The sequence below is a fragment of the Silene latifolia genome, chromosome 7, assembly GCF_048544455.1.
Source record: "Silene latifolia isolate original U9 population chromosome 7, ASM4854445v1, whole genome shotgun sequence".
In the NCBI taxonomy this organism is placed as follows: Eukaryota; Viridiplantae; Streptophyta; class Magnoliopsida; order Caryophyllales; family Caryophyllaceae; genus Silene; species Silene latifolia.
The window spans coordinates 53,201,102-53,222,999 of record NC_133532.1 but is presented as its reverse complement, the minus strand read 5'-3'; the positions used below and the strand labels follow the sequence as shown (position 1 = coordinate 53,222,999).

The window sequence follows — 21,898 nt, the reverse complement described above, 5'->3', positions numbered from 1 at the left end:
GTCAAGTACTAAGCACTAGTATCCCAAACATAAACAACAAAGCCAGGTTCTATATCCTTAGTAACCAATGCAACTCACACTTGGCACACAAAATCAACCAATCAAGTATACTCACTTTATCAAGGATCTAGGTATAACAACCATCAAGTATGTCTCATCACACTACCTAAGTCTTTCCAACATCAAATCCTCTCAAAAATAGGGTTATGGGTTAACCACAAACAAACTCCTCAAAAGTCAAATTTTCCAACCAGGGTCAACATTCCTCAACAGAAAGAATACCATCAAAAGGCGTTAAGGGAGGATAAGTAAGGAACAAAGCACAAGTTAGGGTACAAGAGCAGTTTTCAAAGTAAAATAGAAGAGAGTTTAGAAGGAGGATAAGCACCAAGAGATAAAGGATAAGGCAAGATACACAAAGGATGAGAAACATCTTCGAGGAAGTAGAACCGTTCTTCGAAGTCGAACAAATCTTCAATTTCTGGCAATAAGCACCAAATCTTGATCTTCATGTAGGTAAGCTCACGGTCATTGATCCAAGGGCACAACCATTATTAAATGACACTCAACAAACATGTTAGAACCTAACAAAGAGCAAACACACTACAGACTACCACCTTAGGTCCTTAAGTCTACCCATCTCTCATTTATTATTCAAGGTCAAGTTCAAGTTTAAATTTGGGATACACGTGTGTGCGTCGGGAGCAACATAGGCTCTAATACCAACTGTGACACCCCGCGATAACGCGTAAAATATAACTAATAAATTAAAGCGGAAATTTGTATATTTTAAAAACTTTTTGGTTATTAGTTAAAGATTAACACGCGGGTGCCAAAATGAAATGAAACTAATACAATAATAGACAAAATTAGGTTATTACAACCCAAGTCTAGAAGGCGGGGAAAAGATATCCCACGAATAAACAGATAAAGGGTTTCTAAACTAGAAACTAAAGTCCAAGGGTTTAGTTCTCGCTAGCGCACACGTCTTCCCCACGTAAGCATCTTCACAACCTGTCATTCATGTAAACATGAACGCCACAGTCAGTGGGGAATAACTCAAGGTTCTCCCAGCCACAATATGTCGAAACGAACATAACAAAGAACATAAACAAACAATCATATTAGATAAGACATGAGTGAATAGAATCATAACTAAACATGGGATTATACATGTTTAAACCAACACGAGTAAAAGAAATGATGGAATAAACAAGTAAGGCATAAGCAACAATAAATAAATGGAAAAGAAGGACAAGGAAACCGACACGGCCACTTAGCCACGAGCACGTATTTCAAGGAGACATGACCAAAGTAACCATCCAAATAATGCAAGACATTTACTACTCTTAGACTATAATTTCCCCGGGTAGGACTACGATAATGATACGGCCCTAGTCTAAATCTGCAGATTCTCGGGTGTACATCCCGATTTGACGTGCGCCAGCACAGCACGCACCCAAGACTCGACTACTAAGGAGACCGAGTACCCCAATCGCCAGAACAACACGAAAGTGGCGGAAAGACTAAGATAAGACTCACTTGCCAGAACAGCACAAGTGGCCAAAAGCCGTACTTGCAGAACAAAGACAAGTAGGCCAAAACCGTACTTGCCAGAACAACACAAGTAGGTCGAACCCGTGCTTGCCAGAACAGCACAAGCAGGGCAAAAATGTATGTCAAGCATATACGGTGGTAATATGGCATTTCTACAAGAATACGACTCTTACAAGTAATTATTTACAATAACCTTTTCATGCTTGTAAAATATAAATAAAAATTTCATTTCATAATTATACATACCGGTTAAATAGAATAAACAAGTACAACAAACAAGTACATGGGACGGGATTATTAATGTCACACTCATACTTATGGCTTGCATCTCACCATAAGTACGGATGGGAACATCGGTCCCGACGATCATATCGCAACTAGAGGGCCTATGGCTCACCTCTAGTGTCCGATAGGACCACGACTCACACCACCGAACAATACAAGACATTATCAAGGATATGACCCTTCACAAATAATTATTTAACAATAAATATCTCATACTTGTCTTATGCAGATAAATATTTCATTTTATAATTTATCATGCCGGTTAAAAGAAATATAATGAATGATAATGGATAATTTTACGTTATATGGAATATACGGGATAAAATGTGACCAAGTTCAAGTGACCCATTTATGAGCCAAATAAATAAATCATGTGAAATCCAATGAATGGACTAAATAAGCCCAATTAAATAAATAAGACAAGCCCAATAACTGAATTATAAGGAATCCAACAAAATGAATATGTGAAGGAGCGATATTAACGAATTACGTTATATAAAATATGAGACGGATATTAAATAATTCGAGTAAACCAACTTGGCACTAATAGTATCCATAATATAGATGTGACCCAACTAACCCAAAATATGTGTGCAAACCCAACTAAATCACCATGACAAGCCCTATTAAAAGACCATACCACAGCTATATGGCCCAATAACATATAATATAAAACAAGCCCAATATGACTCATTACTAAATAATGTGACGAGTACATGAGCATATTTGAGACGGTAATTTAAATAATTAAATAATGGGATTTTATAAGTATAAACCATAAAAGATAAATGTTTAAATAAACGAATTTAACGAATTGCGTTTTATAAAGACACAAGACGGAAATTCAAAAGTTTCAAATAAATTAACTAGCGCCAACCACTCAACCCACGATTTGAGGACTGGCTGCGCAGCCCATAATCGACCTCGAACCCCGGCTAGACACGGCGTCACGAGACCCCACAAAAGGCCCATAAAACCGCCTGCTCAACCCCATATTGCAGCCCAACCGCCCGTTACCATCCACACACACACACACACAGTCCCCAAAACAGAGGACGAAATCAATAAAAGGGACGATAACCAGGGGCGGAAAGTCTAGCAGATAAGTGATTTCAGACAAACAACCCAAAGACAAATTTGAGACGGAGTGAGTACGACTTAAACATGGATAACGCCATTAGATTTCTACCATAAATGAGCCCAGAAAACCAGAAGGAAAGCATACGGTTACTCGAAATGACAACAAGCGATACTCGGGTTTCGGAGGTGACAAACCCTGGACAATTAAGCCATGGGAATGACTAATTACCAATTAAAATGACCACAAGCTTAACACAATTAATTTCATACATGAGAAAACACATAAAGATTAAAACTTTAAGACGAATGAGTATAAAACCGAGTTGAAGGGAATGGAATATCGACTCATTATCGAGTAACCTATCACCGTTACCTTAACTCTTCGAATTCCCGAGTAAAAACGTCCATAACACGAGCCTATCTTCAGTCTTCAACTAAAAAGGAGGAAAGACGAGTAACATGGGTCACAAAACCGAGTTTGTAATAAGACGCCTATTTCGAAAATTCAACAAAATAGGAGCTTTCTTACCTTAAAAGAACGAGGAAGGAAAGGGGAAGCTAATGGTGCAAGAATTAGAGCATTTGGTTAAGAGATGGAGGAGAAATCTGGGTTGGAAATGGGGGCGAAAATGGCGAGTACAGAGCACTCTGATTTTTTTGCTGTTACCGCGTTTCCAAAATGAAGGAGGAAGAAAGAGGGGGGGTCACGGTATTAATAATAAGGGTAATAATAATAATATATATAATAGTAGTATTTATAATAATATGTAATAATACATAAAGGGAGAGTGTGGGGTGGATAGGGTGTGTGTGTGTGTGTCGATTTTTGGTTGGTCCGAGTTTAGATTAGATTCTCAATAGAAATGTGACGGTCCAAGCAAGACGAAAATTAAGACGGGAATTATTATTATTATTGTTGTCACTGTTATTATTGTCCGACTAAAAATATGTATACATTTATTCTTATATAAATTATGCCTCAAAAATATAATTTAATAATACGTATTTTTATAAAAATGAGCTTTCATATAATACGTTTATAAAAATCGTGTTTGACATAAAATTAATTAAATTGAATAATTCAAAAATATGAAATAAAGTAATCGAACAGTTTAATAAATTTAAAATGTCAAAATGGAATATTCGCGGGTGTTACACCAACTCGATCCCATCACAACAATAAGTGCTTGCTATATAGTTGAGAACATGTTTGTATGATCAATTCCAATGAATCCCCTATGAACCTATGACACCCTAGTGCCTTTAATCAATTGTCTACACCCCTTTTAATTATCTTGCTTGTTTTTCATTGTTTTCCTTTTATTTTGTTGATTAGTTTAGTCGATCTCCTATCTGAACCCAAATTGTGACACCCTAAGACGCGACCATTTGCAATTGACAATCCTACATCAATACCCGTCACTTGGGATCTGACCTTTACTTGCCTATTTGCTAAGAGTAGTTTGTAAAGTTATAAATATTGTTTTGGTTGGTAACTTTTGACGACGAGTTTAAACCGGACCAAAAATGGTGCCGTTGCCGGGGACAGTGTTAACTTGATTTGATTTTCATTAATTGTTTTTAATTGTGTCTTTCTTTAACTTGGGGAAGTCAAATATCCTCAAGGTTGTTCTAATTGTTTTCGAGTTGTTTGATATTTTGCATGTCTAGGAGATCACAAGGTAACTTGTTACCCATTGATCTTGAAATTGAAAGAACCTTAACCAACAATAGAAGAGTTGCTAGAGGTACTTTAAGAGGTATTAGAGAGATTGTGGACATTCAACCAAATAACATTGATTTTACCAACCCTTTTGCAAGAGAAGGAGAGGACAACCAAATAAGAAATCCACCACAAAATCACCCCACAATGCCTAAATTTTTATCACATTCCGTACCAACCGAGGAGAACCTACCAAATGGTACTCCTACACCACCACATTTAACCGGTAATTTCATTGCCAAATTTGCATTCATACAACTAGTTGAGAGAAGTCAATTTGGGGGGATGCCTAGTGAAGACCCTCACTCATATATGGAAACTTTTTGTGACTATTGTGATGCGATTTCTCAAACCGGAGTTACTCAAGACCAAATCCGATGGGTATTATTTCCTTTTTCTTTGATTGGTACCGTAAAGCAATGGTTGAAGAGTCTAGATAAGACTACTGGTTAGATTTCGGTTTTGTTACTCGTCGTCAAAAGTTACCTAGACCAAAACAATATTTATAACTTCACAAACTACTCTACTTTTAGTAAAGAGGTAAGTAAAGGTCGGATCCCAAGGGACGGGTATTGATGTAGGATTTTTGATTGCAAATGGTTGTGTCTAAGGGTGTCACAATTTGGGTTGAGGTAGGAGATCAACTAAACTAATCAACAATATAAAAGCAAAGCAATGAAAACAATCAAGATGATTAAAACGAGTTGTAAACAATTGATTAAAAGCACTAGGGTGTCATGGGTTCATAGGAGATTCATGAGATTTGATCATACAAACATGTTCTCTACTAAATGCAAGCACTTATTGTTGTGATGGGATCGAGTTATTGTATATTTTACAATCCCTAAGAAGGTTTGGGTCCCGGAGCCGAATCGATTAGATTGTACAACACCTACAAGTCGACTTAATCCACCCTATCCAACTATATGCATGGTCTAATGAGACTCGAGTTGGTTTATGTCTTACAAGTCTCATTGAAGAGGTAAGTGATGGGTAAAAAATGCAAGGATTCATAGGCTCGCATTTCATCAAACATAACATGTGCATAAGTTGGAATCACAACAAGCAAGAAAATTAATTATGAAAACATATTAGATTAAGCATGAATCAATCCCCGTGTTGGTTTCCACTAATTCCCCATTAACCCTAGTTAAGGAAACTACTTACTCATTATCAAGTTTAACATGCTAACAAGGTTGTCAATCATACTAGCAAGGCAAAACATGATGAACAAATGAAGATGATTAACAATAATTAAAAAAGATTAAGAGAGAATTATACCTATAAAGATGATTCCAAATAATAAAGCAAAGAATAATAGAAGTACTTGATGATTGATGGAAGGTTGTCAATCCTCCAAATAAACCCAAATAATCTTCTAATTACCCAAAATAAATGATGAAAAATAGAGAAATTAAGGAAAGATTAAGAAATGAGATTTGTATTAATGCAAAATTAAGAATCGATTACAAGATTAAGAGAGTATTGAGACTTGATTAAGATAAGATTAAGATCCTATTAAGATGACATGCTAATCTAGGTAGTACAATGGGGTATTTATACTAGAGATTAGGTACAAGGATTAGGGTTACTAAGGGCTTAAATGACTATTAAGACCCTTAAGAAAAGTTGAGGAAGTGCACCTCTCCAAGGAGATGCTCATCTCCGTTTTGGTAGTCTCCAGGAAATCTGCGCGTCCCGAGCGTCTAGGCAGTAAGGATGGTGGGTTCTGCAAGGGAATCGGGGTGGATCAGGGGAGAGACGCTCGGATCTGTTGGCCTCAAGACGAGCGTCTTGGCATCAGGACGCTCAGATTGGTGGGCAGGGAGACGCTCGGATCGGGGGTCAGCACTCTTCTTTTCTTCTTTCCTCAACAATCCTCGGGGATCTTGTTGGGGATGCAAGGATCCTTTTATCATTGCCCAATCTATTTTGTTATCTACATAGGCCTTCTAGTATCGTCTTCCCTTTGATGCTTGGTCATTGAATTTGATCAATTTAGCTCCATTTTGCCATGAAAATGCAAGGTTTGCACTCCTTTCCTACCAAGGGAACAAAACATCAAAGAATATGCAAAATGGGAAACTAAAGATAGTAAATGACCCAATTATGCACTAAAAAGCATAGGAACGAGGCTAATTCGGGCCCTAAATATGCTTAAATATGAGTCACATCAAATATCCCCAAACCAAACCTTTGCTCGGCCCGAGTAAAGAGGTGACAAAAACTAGGACCCTTATTCAAACTATCCTACTAATATAGCCGATGTGAGACAATTAGCGGGTCTCACTCCACCCCTTCAACTCATAACAAGACAACCATGAGATAGGATGCCTTCTTGCAAGACAAGGTGGGGCTTGCCAAAATGGCGACACATCCAAGCATTAAAGCACACAAAACAAGTAATGGATGCATCTACAAAAATGAATAGCCACTTTCCTCATCTAAGTGGCGGAAATTATCTAAAAGAGAAGCAATCTAAGGGTACACATTCTATTATAGATATGGTTTCTTCAAACTACTAAGCCTAGAAGGATACCAATAAATCACCTCCAAGTTGTGTCAAGCTAGGGTACCTTTGTCCTCAATTGTTAAATGCTTTCATCAAGAGTAGACTCCCTATTGTGTTAGAAACACTGGAGGATCGCGGAATTCCCCTTCTTGCCTAGACAAGAAGAAGGGTCGTCCCCTCTCTACCATGCACAAAAGTGGATACGATGGAAAAGGGATCAATAGAACTTGAGTTTCATAAGGGAGCTTGCTTTTTTGTTGTTTTTGCCCCCAATTTCTTGTGGCATTAACATTTTGAGAACATTTCTTTTGCCATTTCTTTTGATGTTTGGCATTTTCAACACTTGACAATTTTTCAACTTTTTGCATTTTCGTTTGAACATTTTCAAAGTTACCCCATTTGTAGCGAGGGTGCTTATTTTTGAAGCATAGGAGTTTTCTTTTTGTTACTCCTCTTTTCTTTTGATGCAATTGCAAACTTTTTCATTTCTTTTCATTGCTTGAACACAAATTTGAACAATTTTTGTGCCCATTCCCTTTGATGACAAAATGTGGTAGAACATGGATGATGGTTGCATGGTTTCAAGGGTCACCTTGGAATAAACGGTAGCCAAGGAGTTATCACACCACAAGGTACTCTTGACTAGGCCTTAATCCATGGGTCAAAGGATATTAGCATGACACATCCTAGGGTGTTTTACAAGCATTCTAATGAGCAAAGTCTCAAGAAGAAAAAGTATCTACAAGGGATTTATATACACTTGTCAAGCTTCCCAAATAGATGGTTTCACAAAAATTTTCCTAAAATGCAACTATATGCCATGATGCAACTAACATACATACATCCTAATGCATATGCCTCTACCAACTAGTATGCCAAATAATCTAAATGCAATCCTATAATCACATTGTTTATACCGCATCAATCAAAATAAAGCCACATAGTCATTAACATAAAGAGGAAAAAGGAGATTGGAATGATCATACCATGCGGTCTTCAATATCCTCATGTCTCGGATGTGGCGTAGTCAGTCAATGTGAAAAAGGATGAACAAACACAATATATACAAGACAATATATACAAGACAATATATACAAGACTACACTATAAAGGAAAATAATATGTTTTTGGGTTTTTTAATTTTTCAAATTTTTATGTTTTTTATGATTTATGAAATAAAAAGACATGTTTTTGTATTTTTCAAAATTTTTCAATTTTTATCATTTTTGTTTTAAAAGTCATGTTAGAATTTCCCATCTCCACACTAGTATGGGCATTGTTCTCAATGGCCAATACGATAGGAAATTATGCAATTTATATGCAAATGCATGATTTCTAAGTTAAATGCAAACTATATGACATATAAACAAGAGTGAATACAAACTAAGCTATGCTATATGATGCATGCTTCTTTTTTTTTTTTTTGGTTGGAGAGCATAATTTAGATTAGCTCCCAATGCATATGAATAAACTTCCCCAAACCAAAATAGACATTATTTCTAATGTCAAAAATTGGGGGAGTTCATGCATAAAGATGCTATGCATGAAACTACAATTGTCATTTTGGATTTTGAATGTGAGAACAATAAAAGAAACACCTCAATGGGACCGAGGTGTGAGTCCTGTAATTGATGCTAGGACTCGAAAATTATAATCAAGTAAAAATTATATGAAAAACAAGAGAAATAAACAAACCTTAAAGGAGGTGTAGAAAACTCACAAAGTAATGTGGCATCCTCCCAAGAGCTTGCTAATCCTCAATCTTCGCCCATGGCGTCATCACTATCATCTCCATCATCATCAACCTCTTCACTAGAATCAACCTCCATAGATCCGGAGTTATCATCACTTGCACTTGAACTTCCTTCTTCTTCCTCACTACCCTCTTCTTCTTCACCTTGTTCATTTTCTTCTTCATTTTCTTCACCTTCTTTTCCACCACTCTCAACAACAACATCCTCCTCTTCACCCAAGCTAGCACCTCTAGAAGCACTAGGAAAGAAGGCTTCCCTATCCGCCCAACTAGGCAAAGGACAAGATGGGTCGAGAAGTCCTTGCCTAGCTAGATGTAGGAGGGGCGGATATTATGCTTTATAAGCATTGACTCTATCCTCATAAGCTTGCTTGTGCATTTGTTGCATCAAAAGAGTCAAGTAGTCATTCCCCGCCTTAACATTTTCGGGTTGAAACTCATGGTAGGTGAATGGGTAGGGTGGAGTGATAATAGAGGAGGAGGGCTCGGCAATGTCCTCCCTTTGATGTTGTATAATGTAATCAGCTTCCTCGGAGCTTGGGAGAAGGTAGTTTGGCCTATGGACATTTAATCGGCAAATTTTGTTCGGTAAAGTGAAGGACTTGACATCTTTTGTTAACCACCCAAATTTGTCGTCAAGAGTATCATTCTTGACCCATTTGAATTTTTGAACCATGGTGGCTAGATCAATGATATGGCCTCCCTTGACCGTTTTATAATTTCCATCTTTGTTGAAGTCCCGATTGAAGTGTTTTTCCAAATAAGTTACCAATCCCCCATTAACAATAAAGGTTGTGCCTTTTTTTTCTTGGTCGATATTAAGCCACCTCTCAATTAAAAGTCGAAGAATATTGTACCTCTTGGTGAACTCTCTACCAACATTCAAGGTTGACTCGAGATAAATAAAATCAAGCTCGGTGAAGTGGTTTGTTCCCTTTCTAGCAATCAAAGTATGCCCAATAACCTTGTGCCACACCCTTATGCCCGGATGATGGACATAAAGGGCACGACAATCATGGTAAGATGTAAACTTTCTCCCGGTAATAGCCTTCCATAAGGGAGCGGGATCATATTTTGTGATGGGTTTCTTCACATAGGTCGAGTCATTGCTAAGGCCAAAAACTTTACCAAACTCGGCATAAGACATTTTCCTATCAACATTCTCAAGGCGGAATTCAATGTTTTTTCGAGTTTCCACCTTGGTAACTTGCAATGAGCTTAAAAACTCCAAGGTGAGGGATAAGTAGGTCAACTATTGCATATTAAACAAAGTAAGCAATCCCATGGACTCGAAGAAATTCTTTGTTTGTTCTAAGACACCCAATTTGGTCAAAGTCTCTTGGCATATGAACTGGTGGGTAAAATATATTTCTTAGCAAGAGATAAAAATTTCTTCCTATGGGCATCGGATGTGAAAATTACCTCCGGATAATCATCTAGTTGCTCAACAATTGGAGTAGAAGTAGTAGTTTCCACCATAGGAGGAGTAGTCTCTTGAATCTCCATACTTGCATTCTGAACCACCAAAGCCTTTGAAGCTTGTAGAGCTTGTAGATCTTGTTGCCTTTTTGAGAGATTCTTCTATGGAGGTGCCTTGTTTCCACCTTTTGTCCTAGCCATGTTCTCCTTGTATGTAGTAACAGCAAAGGTATGCTTGATTTCTTCAAGTTTCAATAAGACCCAAATCGATTTAGGATGGTTGAATTTTACCTTGTATCCTAAAAATCGATTCAAACTTTGAAGATTTTGGTGTTTTAATTGCTTGTTGTTGACAAAGGAGTGATTTGTTTGATTTTTGAGGGAGTTTGGAATTAATTTGGGTGAATTTGGTTGAGAAATTTGATTTTTGTGGATGGAGGGATTGAGGGTTTTGAGGGTTTCGGAGATGTGGTTGTGTTTTGAATGAGTAAAATGAAATGGGAAAGGTGGGGTTTTAATCCCGTTGGATTTGAATTACACAGGGGAGACGAGCGGATTCTGGGTCGGGATGCTCGGATTCTGCTTCAGTTTGCTTCAGAAAATAAGACCGTGCTGAGACGAGCGTCTTTCTGAGGAAACGAGCGGATTTATTTGAAGACGCTCGGATTCCTTGTCAGGGAGAAATCCTAAATTTTATTAGCAGTAAGACGAGCGGATTCTTGTCGGGACGAGCGTCTTGACCGAGACGAGCGGATTCTCTGTGGAGACGCTCGGATCTTCAGTCAGACCAAAATTTTTCTTTCCAGCTCTCTCACGACGAGCGTCTTCTTCCCAGGACGCTCGGATTGTTTGTTAGGACGAGCGGATTCTTGTCGGGCCGCTCGGGTTGTCCCTCTACCTCACGAATTCAGTTCCATCCGTGGGTATTTTATAACCCGTGTCATTTACTCTTCATTCCTTTGGTCTTCATTGTGGGGGCACTACGAAGGATTAGATAGCCTAGGCAATTACTATCCCCACACTATGTCAAAACACTACACATCAATAAACATATAAGTCCCTCCCTCACTTTCTCTCAAATTGATGAAAATCTTGATCAAGGCATAAAAATACAAATCCAAAATTGACAAAAATGCAATACAATAAGTAAAATGCAAGTTAAGGGATTAGAATATTTAAAAATGCTGGTTAAGGGAGGACTCCACCAAACTCTCATCCATAAATGAGATATCAAGGGGGCATAGCCAAGGTGTTGTTGATGTTGCTCAACACCTTGAAAAAGTAGTCGAAAGCTTGTTCATTGTCATGATAAAGATCCTCAATAGACCTTTGCACACGTTGTTCTTCATTGTGGTCTTGGGTCATAGCATTATCGATATAGGGATTGAATATCCCTTCAAACTCATCATCCCAAAGACTACATACTTCATCTACTTGTTCCCCAATAGTATCACGAGTTGATGAAAACAACTCCTCTTTCTTCTTGTCATTATGGCCAATGAGGCCTTCCTCATCTCTTGTCATGAGTGGTGGTGAGCTATTCAAGCTCTCATTCTTGTTGAAACATTCTTGCTCTTTGGATGGAGCATCTTGGAGATTACCCATTTTCTTCTCCCATATAGGTGGTGATTCTTTACCCATATCTTGTTCTTTGCATTGAGATGCCAACTTCTTCCTATCACTTTCTCGGCTACAATGATCAACCATGAAACATGGCTCATGCAATCGGGGAGCTCTTATTGTCTTGTCAAGATTAAAAGTGTTTGTTTCATCTCCCACTTCAAGTGTGAGCTCTCCATGTTTCACGTCAATCACCGCTCCCACGGTGTGTAAGAAAGGTCTTCCTAAAATGATAGGAATGTTGGAGTCTTCTTCCATATCAACAATAACAAAGTCCACCGGGATGAAGAACTTGCCAATTCTTACTGGCACATCTTCCCATACCCCTAAAGGTGTCTTCGTTGATCGATCCGCCATTTGAAGCGTGATATTGGTGCACTTGAGCTCTCCCATTCCTAGCCTCTTGCACACCGAATATGGCATGACACTCACACTTGCCCCAAGGTCACATAGAGCTTTGTTGATTGTGGTGTCGCCAATGGTACATGGAATAGAGAAGCTTCCCGGATCCTTTAGTTTTGGAGGTGAACTTCCTTGTAGGATAACACTACTCACCTTAGTGAAAGCAATAGTCTAAAGTTTTCGGATGGATTTCTTCTTTGTAAGAATATCTTTCATGTATTTCGCATAGGCCGGAACGTGATTGATTAATTCCGTAAATGGAATTGAGACTTTCAAGTTCTTGACAATATCCATAAACTTCCCAAGTTGTTCATCAAACTTAGGCATAGCTTGACGACTTGGAAATGGAAGCCGAATCACAATAGGCTCTTTCTCTTTAGCCTTCTCTTCATTCTCCTTTGAAACTTCTTGAATGGTGGTAGGTTCTTCTTCTTAAGAGTCTTCAACAACTCTTTCCTTATCACTAGCATTCACAACATCTTCATCAACGGGCCTCTTCGGCCCTTCATACCTTGTACCACTCCTCAAGTGGATGGCACTCACCGATTCTTGTCTTGGGGATTACCTTGAGGTGGTAATTGCCCCTTTTGTCTTTGTGAACTTGAAGATGCTAATTGGGACATTTGGATCTCCAACATATTTGTGTGAGCTAGTATGTTGTTAATGGTGATGTCTTTTGCTTGGCTATCTTTTTGCATTTGAGTGAAAAATTCTTATTGGTTCTTTTGCATTTGGAGGACCGTTTTTTGAACTTCAAAAGCTTGGTCATTTGTTTGATTGTATGGAGGTTGATTTTGATAACTTTGGTTTTGATTGTAAAAGGGTCTTTGAGCTTGGTTTCTCATTGGAGGTGGGGTGTATGTTGTTTGAGGGTTTTGAACATTTTGGCTTTTGTATGAGAGGTTGGGATAGAATTTGGTGTTTTCATTGTAATAGTTGGAATAAGGGGTACCACTCTAGTATGCTTGGAAAGCATTCACTTGTTCACTTGTTCCCCTATATTCACTTTGGTCATATCCCAAAGTTCCACAACTCTCACATACTCTACTTGGAATTTATGAAGATGCCACCATGGCATTAATATGTTGCTTAGGTGATTTGGAGGCCTATTAAAGTCTAGCCATAGCCTTCTCAAACGTTAAATTAATGGTGTCAATATGAGCACTAAGTTGAGCACCCAATTGAGTAATAGAGTCCACTTCATGCTTTCCTCCTCTAGTAGCCTTCCTAGGTCTACTATATTGTGAGTTATGGACCGCCATTTCCTCAATATTGTTCCATGTTTGATTATCATCAACTTCGGTAAACATACCATTTGATCCCATATTGAGAATGTTTCGGGAGTCTTCATATAGACCATTCCCAAATTGTTGTACAAGGAACCACTCGCTAAGTTCATGATGTGGATAAGATCGGCAAGTATCCTTGAATCTCTCCCATGCTTATACAAAGATTCCCCATCCCTTTGTTTGAACCTGGTGATTTGGGCTCTCAACATGTTAGTCTTTTCCGGAGGATAGAATATTTTGTAGAAAGCAAGTGCCAATTTCTTCCAAGAGTCAATACCAAGAGTAGCCTTGTCTAGGCTCTTCAACCATTGTTTCGCGGTACCAATCAAATAAAAAGGAAATAAGACCCATCGAATTTGGTCTTGAGTCACTCCGGTTTGAGAAATCGCATCACAATAGTCACAAAAAGTCTCCATATGAGAATGAGGGTCTTCACTAGGCATCCCCCCAAATTGACTTCTCTCAACTAATTGTATACATGCGGATTTTGCAATGAAATTACCGGTTAAGTGTTGTGGGGTAGGAGTACCATTTGGTAGGTTCTCCTCGGTTGGTACGGAATGTGATGAAAATTTAGGCATTGTGGGTTGATTTTGTGGTTGGTTATGTGTTGGGTTATTATCCTCTCCTTCTCTTGAAAAAGGGTTGATGAACTCAATATTATTTGGTTAAATGTCCACAATCTCGCCAATACCTCTCAAAGTATTTCTAGTAAGTCTTCTATTATTGGTCAAAGTTCTTTCAATTTCAAGATCAATGGGTAACAAGTTACCTTGTGATCTCCTAGACATGCAAAATATCAAACAACTTGAAAACAATTAGAAAAAACCTTGAGGAGTTTGAGTTCTCCAAGGTAAAGAAAGACACAACTAAAAACAATCAAAGAAAATCAAATCAAGTTAACACCGTCCCCGGCAACGGCGCCATTTTTGGTCGGATTTCGGTTTTGTTACTCGTCGTCAAAAGTTACCTAGACCAAAACAATATTTATAACTTCACAAACTACTCTACTTTTAGTAAAGAGGTAAGTAAAAGTCGGATCCCAAGAGACGGGTATTGATGTAGGGTTTTCGATTGCAAATGGTTGTGTCTAAGGGTGTCACAATTTGGGTTGAGGTAGGAGATCAACTAAACTAATCAACAATATAAAAGCAAAGCAATGAAAACAAGCAAGATGATTAAAATGAGTTGTAAACAATTGATTAAAAGCACTAGGGTGTCATGGGTTCATAGGGGATTCATGGGACTTGATCATACAAACATGTTCTCTACTAGATGTAAGCACTTATTGTTGTGATGGGATCGAGTTAGTGTATATCTTACAATCCCTAAGAAGGTTTGGGTCCTGGAGCCGAATCGATTTGATTGTACAACACCTACAAGTCGACTTAATCCTCCCTATCCAACTATATGCATGGTCTAATGAGATTCGAGTTGGTTTATGTCTTACAAGTCTCATTGAAGAGGTAAGTGATGGGTAAAAAATGCAAGGATTCATAGGCTCGCATTTCATCAAACATAACATGTGCATAAGTTGGAATCACAACAAGCAAGCAAATTAATTATGAAAACATATTAGATTAAGCATGAATCAATCCTCATGTTGGTTTCCCCTAATTCCCCATTAACCCTAGTTAAGGAAACTACTCACTCATTATCAAGTTTAACATGCTAACAAGGTTGTCAATCATACTAGCAAGGCAAAACATGATGAACAAATGAAGATGATTAACAATAATTAAAAGGATTAAGAGAGATTTATACATAGGAAGATGATTCTAAATAATAAAGCAAAGAATAATAGAAGTACTTGATGATTGATGGAAGGTTGTCAATCCTCCAAATAAGCCCAAATAATCTTCTAATTACCCAAAATAAATGATGAACAATAGAGAAATTAGGGAAAGATTAAGAAATGAGATTTGTATTAATGCTAAATTAAGAATTGATTACAAGATTAAGAGAGTATTGATACTTGATTAAGATAAGATTAAGATCATATGAAGATGACATGCTAATCTAGGTAGTACAATGGGGTATTTATACTAGAGATTAGGTACAAGGATTAGGGCTACTAAGGGCTTAAATGATTATTAAGACCCTTAAGAAAAGTTGAGGAAGTGCTCCACTCCAAGGAGATGCTCATCTCCGTTTTGGTAGTCTCCACGAAATCTGCGCGTTCCGAGCGTCTAGGCAGTAAGCACGGTGGGTTCTGCAAGGGAAACCGAGTGGATCAGGGGAGAGACGCACTGATCTGTTGGCCTCAAGACGAGCGTCTTGGCATCGGGACGCTCGAATTGGTGGGCAGGGAGACGCTCGTCCTGGGCAGGGAGACGCTCGGATCGGGGGTCAGCACTCTTCTTTTCTTCTTTCCTCAACAATCCTCAGGGATCTTGTCGGGGATGCAAGGATCCTTTCATCATTGCCCAATCTACTTTATTATCTACATAGGCCTTCTAGTATCGTTTTCCCTTTGATTCTTGGTCATTGAATTTGATCAATTTAGCTCCATTTTGCTATGAAAATGCAAGGTTTGCACTCCTTTCCTACCAAGGGAACAAAACCTCAAAGAATATGCAAAACGGGAAACTAAAGATAGTAAATGACTCAATTATGCACTAAAAACATAGGAACGAGGTTAATTCGGGGATTAAATATGCTTAAATATGAGTCTCATCAAGTACCCTTGGTATTGACTCATGGAAGAAGTTGACACTTGCCTTCTACAAGAAATTTTATCCTCCGGAAAAGACTAACATGTTGAGAGCCTTAATCACCGGGTTCAAACAAAGGGATGAGGAATCATTGTATGAAGCATGGGAGAGATTTAAGGACACTTGTCATTCTTGTCCACACCATGGACATAGCGAGTGGTTCCTTGTGCAACAATTTTGGAACGGTCTATATGAAGACTCCCGTAACATCCTCAACATGGGATCCAATGGTATGTTTACGGAAGTTGATGACAATCAAACATGGGTCAAAATTGAAGAAACGGCGGTTCATAATTCACAATATAGTAGGCCTCGAAAGGCTACTAGAGGAGAAAATCATGAGGCAGATTCCATCACTCAATTGGGTGCTCAACTAAGTGCTCATATTGACACCATCAATTTGAAGTTTGAGAAGGCCATGTCTAAGCTTGATGAAGCTTCCAAATCACCCAAACAATGTTAATGCTATGGTGGCATCATCCTCAATTCCAAGTGGAGTATGTGAGAGTTGTGGAACTTTGGGACATGACCAAAGTGAATGTAGGGTAACAAGTGAACAAGTGAATGCTTTCCAAGCATACAAGAGTGGCACCCCTTATTCCAACTATTACAATGAGAATACCAAATTCCATCCCAATCTTTCATACAAAAGCCAAAATGTTCAAAACCCTCAACCAACATACACCCCACCTCCAATGAGAAATCAAGCTCAAAGACCCTTTGACAACCAAAGCCAAGGTTATAAAAATCAACCCTCTTATAATCAATCCAATGACCAAGGCTTTTATGTTCAAAAAGCGGTCCTCTAAATGCAAAAGAACCAACAAGAATTTTTCACCCAAATGCAAAAAGATAGCCAAGCCAAAGACATAACCATCAACAACATACTAGCCCACACCAAAATGCTAGAAACCCAAATGACTCAATTAGCATCTTCTAGCTCTCAAAGACAAAAGGGGCAATTACCACCTTAAAGTAATCCCCCAAGACATGAGTCGATTAGTGCCATCCATTTGAGGAGTGGTACAAGGTATGAAGGGTTGAAGAAGCCAATTGATGAAGACATTGTGGATGCTAGTGACAAGCAAAGAGTTGTGGAGAACTCTAATGAAGAAGAACCCACCATCCAAGAGGTTTCAAAGAAGAAGAATGAAGAGAAGGCTAAGGCTAAAGAGTCTATTGTGATTAGACTTCCATTCCCAAGTCCTCAAGCTAAGCCTAAGTTTGATGAACAACTTGGAAAGTTCATGGAGATTGTGAAGAACTTAGAAATCTCAATCCCATTCACGGAATTGATCAATCATGTTCCGGCCTATGCAAAGTACATGAAAGACATTCTTACCAAGAAGAAATCCATCCGGAAGTTAGAGACTATTGCATTCACTAAAGTGAGTAGTGCTATTCTTCAAGGAAGTTCACCTCCAAAACTCAAAGATCTGGGAAGCTTCTCTATTCCATGCACCATTGGCGACACTACAATCAATAAAGCATTATGTGACCTTGGAGCAAGTGTGAGTGTCATGACATACTCGGTATGCAAGAGGCTAGGAATGGGAGAACTCAAATGTACCAACATTACGCTTCAAATGGCGGATCGATCAACAAATGTACCAACATTACGCTTCAAATGGCGGATCGATCAACAAAGACTTTGTCATTCTTGACATGGAAGAGGATTCCAACATTCCTATCATTTTAGGAAGACCTTTCTTGCACACCACGGGAGCGGTGATTGATGTGAAACATGGAGAGCTTACACTTGAAGTGGGGGATGAGAAAACCACTTTTAATCTTGACAAAAGAATGAGATCTCCCCGACTACATGAGCCATGTTTCATGATCGATCATTATAGCCGAGAAAGTGATAGGAAGAAGTTGGCATCTCAATGCAAAGATCAAGCTATGGGTAAAGAATCACCACCCTTATGGAAGAAGAAAGTGAATAATCCTCAAGATGCTCTATCCGGAGAGCAAGGAAATTTCAACAACAATGAGAGCTTGAATATCTCACCACCAAACATGACAAGTAAGGAAGAAGGCCTCATTGGCCATGACAACAAGAAAGAGGAGTTGTTTTCATCAACTCATGATACAATTGGGGAGCAAGCTAGTGAAGTTTGTGGTCTATGGGATGACGAATTTGAAGGATTAGTCAATCCTTACATTGAAAATGCTATAACATTGGACCAAGGCTTTGGTGATCATCTTGACTCGAGTCACACCACCATGAAGAACACAATGTGCAAAGTTCTATTGAAGATATTTATAATGAGAATGAACAAGCCTTTGACTACTTCTACAAGGTGTTGAGCAACATCAAGAACACCTTGGCTATACCCCCTTGACATCTCATTCAAGAATGAGAGTTTGGTGGAGTCCTCCCTAAACCACCATTTATAAATATTCTAACCCTTTAACTTGCATTTTACTTTTTGTATTGCATTTTTGTCAATTTTGGATTTGCTTTTTCGTACTTTGATCAAGATTATCATTAAGAGAGAAAGTGAGGAAGGTATTTTAATGTTTCTTGATGTGTAGTGTTTGATCTAGTGTGTGGATAGGTAATGCCTAGGCTATCCGAGCCTTCATAGCGCACCTACAATGATGAATAAAGGAATGAAGAAGAAATGACATGGGAAATGAAGAATCCCCACGGGTGGAACTGTACTCGTGCGTACAGGAGAGGATCCGAGCGTCCCTGCAGGAATCCGCTCATCTTGGGCATGATCTGAGCGTCCTGGCTCTAAGATGCTCATCTTCGGAGAGCTGAAGTTGAAAATTTGGGACTGTTTTAAAATCTGGGCAGATCACACAGAAGACGCCCATCCCAGTCCAGAAGACGCTCGTCTTAGAGGAAATCTGCGCGTACTGGCTTGTGCAAAAACTAAAATTTCACACTGCCTATAAATCCGAGCGTCCCCAAGTGAAGACGCTCGTCTCCAGTAAAAATATGCCCGTCTCCTGAAGAATCCGCGCGTCACAGCACGGGTTGGAAATTACTGAGCTTACTGACTGAGGATCCGAGCGTCCCCAGCCCAAGACGCCCATCTCCTGCTGCTGAATTGCTATAACAAGGGATTAAAATCCCTCCTTCCCCAATTCATTTCCTTCTTTCAAAATACAAACACACACCCAAAACCCTCAATCCCCTCATCAACAAAACATAAATTCCTCAACCAAATTCACCCATATCAAATCCAAACTTCCTCAAAACACAAACAAATTACTCCTTTGTCAACAAAACACCAAAATCCTCAAAAATTGAATTGATTTTTTAGGGTTTCAAGGCAAAATTCGAAAACCCCAAATCGATTAGGGATTAATTGGAGCATGAGGACACTAGAAGCATTCAAGCAAAACTTTGGTTTGTTGATACAATCTTAACAAGGAGAATATGGTAAGAACAAAAGGCGGAAACAAGGCACCCACAACATCAAATCTTTCAAAAAGGCAACAAACTCTTACGGCTTCCAAGGCTATGGTAGTGCATCAAGAAAGGGTGGAAATTCAAGAGGTTTCTACTCCTATGGTGGAAGCTACTCCTACTCCGGTCATTGAACAATTGCAAGATTACTCGGAGGTAACTTTCATAAGCGATTCTCATAGGAAAGCATTTGTATACCTTGCTAGAAAGACTGTTTTGCCTACCAAATTTATATGTCAAGATGCTTTAGCCAAATTAGGTGTTCTTGAGAGGACCAAGAATTTTTTCGAGTCTATGAAGTTGAAAACACTCTTTGATATGCAAGAATTGACTTACCCTTCCCTTATCATGGAGTTTATAAGCTCTTTGAAAGTCACTAAGGTAGAGACTCGGAAAAATGTTGAATTCCGCCTAGAAAACAAGGATAGAAAAATGTCTTTGGATGAGTTTGGCAAAGTGTTTGGTCTTAAAGACCATTTTCCTTATGTGAAGAATCCTTCGAAATATGACCCCACACCACTTTGGAAAGCAATCACCGGGAGAAAATTTGAATCCTTTCATGAGTGTCATGTTCTTTATGTCCACCATCCGGGCATAAGAGTGTGGCATAAGGTTGTGGGAAACACTTTAGTTGCAAGGAAAGACACCAATCATTTTAACGAACTCGACTTTATCTACCTTGAATCCACCATGAATGTCAACAAAAAGTTCACCAATGAATACAACATACTTCAACTCTTACTTGAATGGTGGCTTACAATTGACCATGGTAAAGATGGAGCGGCTTTTATTGTGAATGGAGGATTAGTAACATGGTTAGCCAAACACTTTAACCCGGATTTCAACAAAGACAAGACATACACACCGGTTAAGGGAGGCAACCTTCTTGATATGGCCACTGTGATCACCAAGTTTCATTGGGTCAAGAATGATAATCTTGACAACAAGTTTGAGTGGCTCACTAAAGAAGTTAAGTCCTTCATATTGCCTAACAAGATTTGTCGTCTCAATGTCCGAAGTCCAAACTACCTTCTTCCCATCTCCGATGAAGCCGAGATGATTATGAAACAACATAGGGAATCTAATGCCAAGACCTCCTCCTCCTCTATTGTGACTCCACCTTATCCAATTACCTATCAAGAATTCACACCAAGTGGCACAAATGTTGTGATAGGTAAAGACTACTTGACTCAATTATTGCAACACATGCATAAGCAAGCTTATGAAGATCGGGTCAATGCTTAGCGGGCTCAATATCCGCCCCTCCTACACTTAGCTAGGCAAGGACTCCTTGATCCATCATGTCCTTTGCCTAGTTGGGCGGATAGGGAAGTATTCTTTCTGAGTGCTCCTAGAGATTCTACCATGGAAAGTGAGGTTGCTAAGGGGAAGGAGATTGTTGTTGAGAGCGGGGAAGGTAGCTACTCTTGCCATGAAGAAGAAGAGGAAGAAGTTAAAAGATCAAGTGATGATGGAGATGGTGAAACCTCCAGGACCATGGAGGTAGATGATGATGATGATGATGATTAGGAAGTTGATGAGGAAGATGATGATAGTGATGAAGATGTCGCCATGAGCGACAATTAAGGATTGACAAGCTTTTTGGAGGATGCCACAATCCATTGTGAGTTTCCTACACCTCCTCTAGCTTTATTTATTTCTCTTGTTTTCAACAATTCTTATCTTGATCATTTGTTTTGAGTCCTAGTAACACTTAGAGGACTCCCACCTCGGTCTCATTGAGGTGTCTAATATTGTTCCCACTTGTACAATCCAAAATGACAAACTAGTTTCATGCATTGCATACTTGTGCATGAACTCCCCCATTTTTGCACTAGAAATAGTGTCTTACTTGGTTTGGGGAAGTTCAAGCACAAGCATTGGGAGTTAATCTAAATTAGCTCTCCAACAAATAAATTCATGCATCATATAATGTAGTTTAGAATGCATCACTTATATATATGTCACATAGATTGCATATTAGTGTAGAAATCATGCATTCTCATTTAGCTTGCCTAGTTTCCTATCGCTTTGGCCATTGAGGACAATGCATATACTAGTGTGGGGATGTGAAATTCTAACTTGACTTTTAAATCAAAAAATGATAAATTGAAAATTTT

The 21,898-nt window shown here is 38.8% G+C and overlaps 2 non-coding genes across 2 annotated transcripts; one reads left to right on the top strand and one right to left on the bottom strand.

Moving 5' to 3' along the window:
- The first annotated feature begins 13,743 nt into the window (after positions 1-13,743).
- LOC141593900 (small nucleolar RNA R71) lies at positions 13,744-13,849 on the top strand. The gene has a single exon (XR_012521956.1). It is a non-coding gene; the product is annotated as a small nucleolar RNA R71 (small nucleolar RNA).
- A 2,548-nt stretch (positions 13,850-16,397) lies between these two features.
- LOC141593210 (small nucleolar RNA R71) lies at positions 16,398-16,505 on the bottom strand. The gene has a single exon (XR_012521313.1). It is a non-coding gene; the product is annotated as a small nucleolar RNA R71 (small nucleolar RNA).
- Between the last annotated feature and the right edge of the window lie 5,393 nt (positions 16,506-21,898).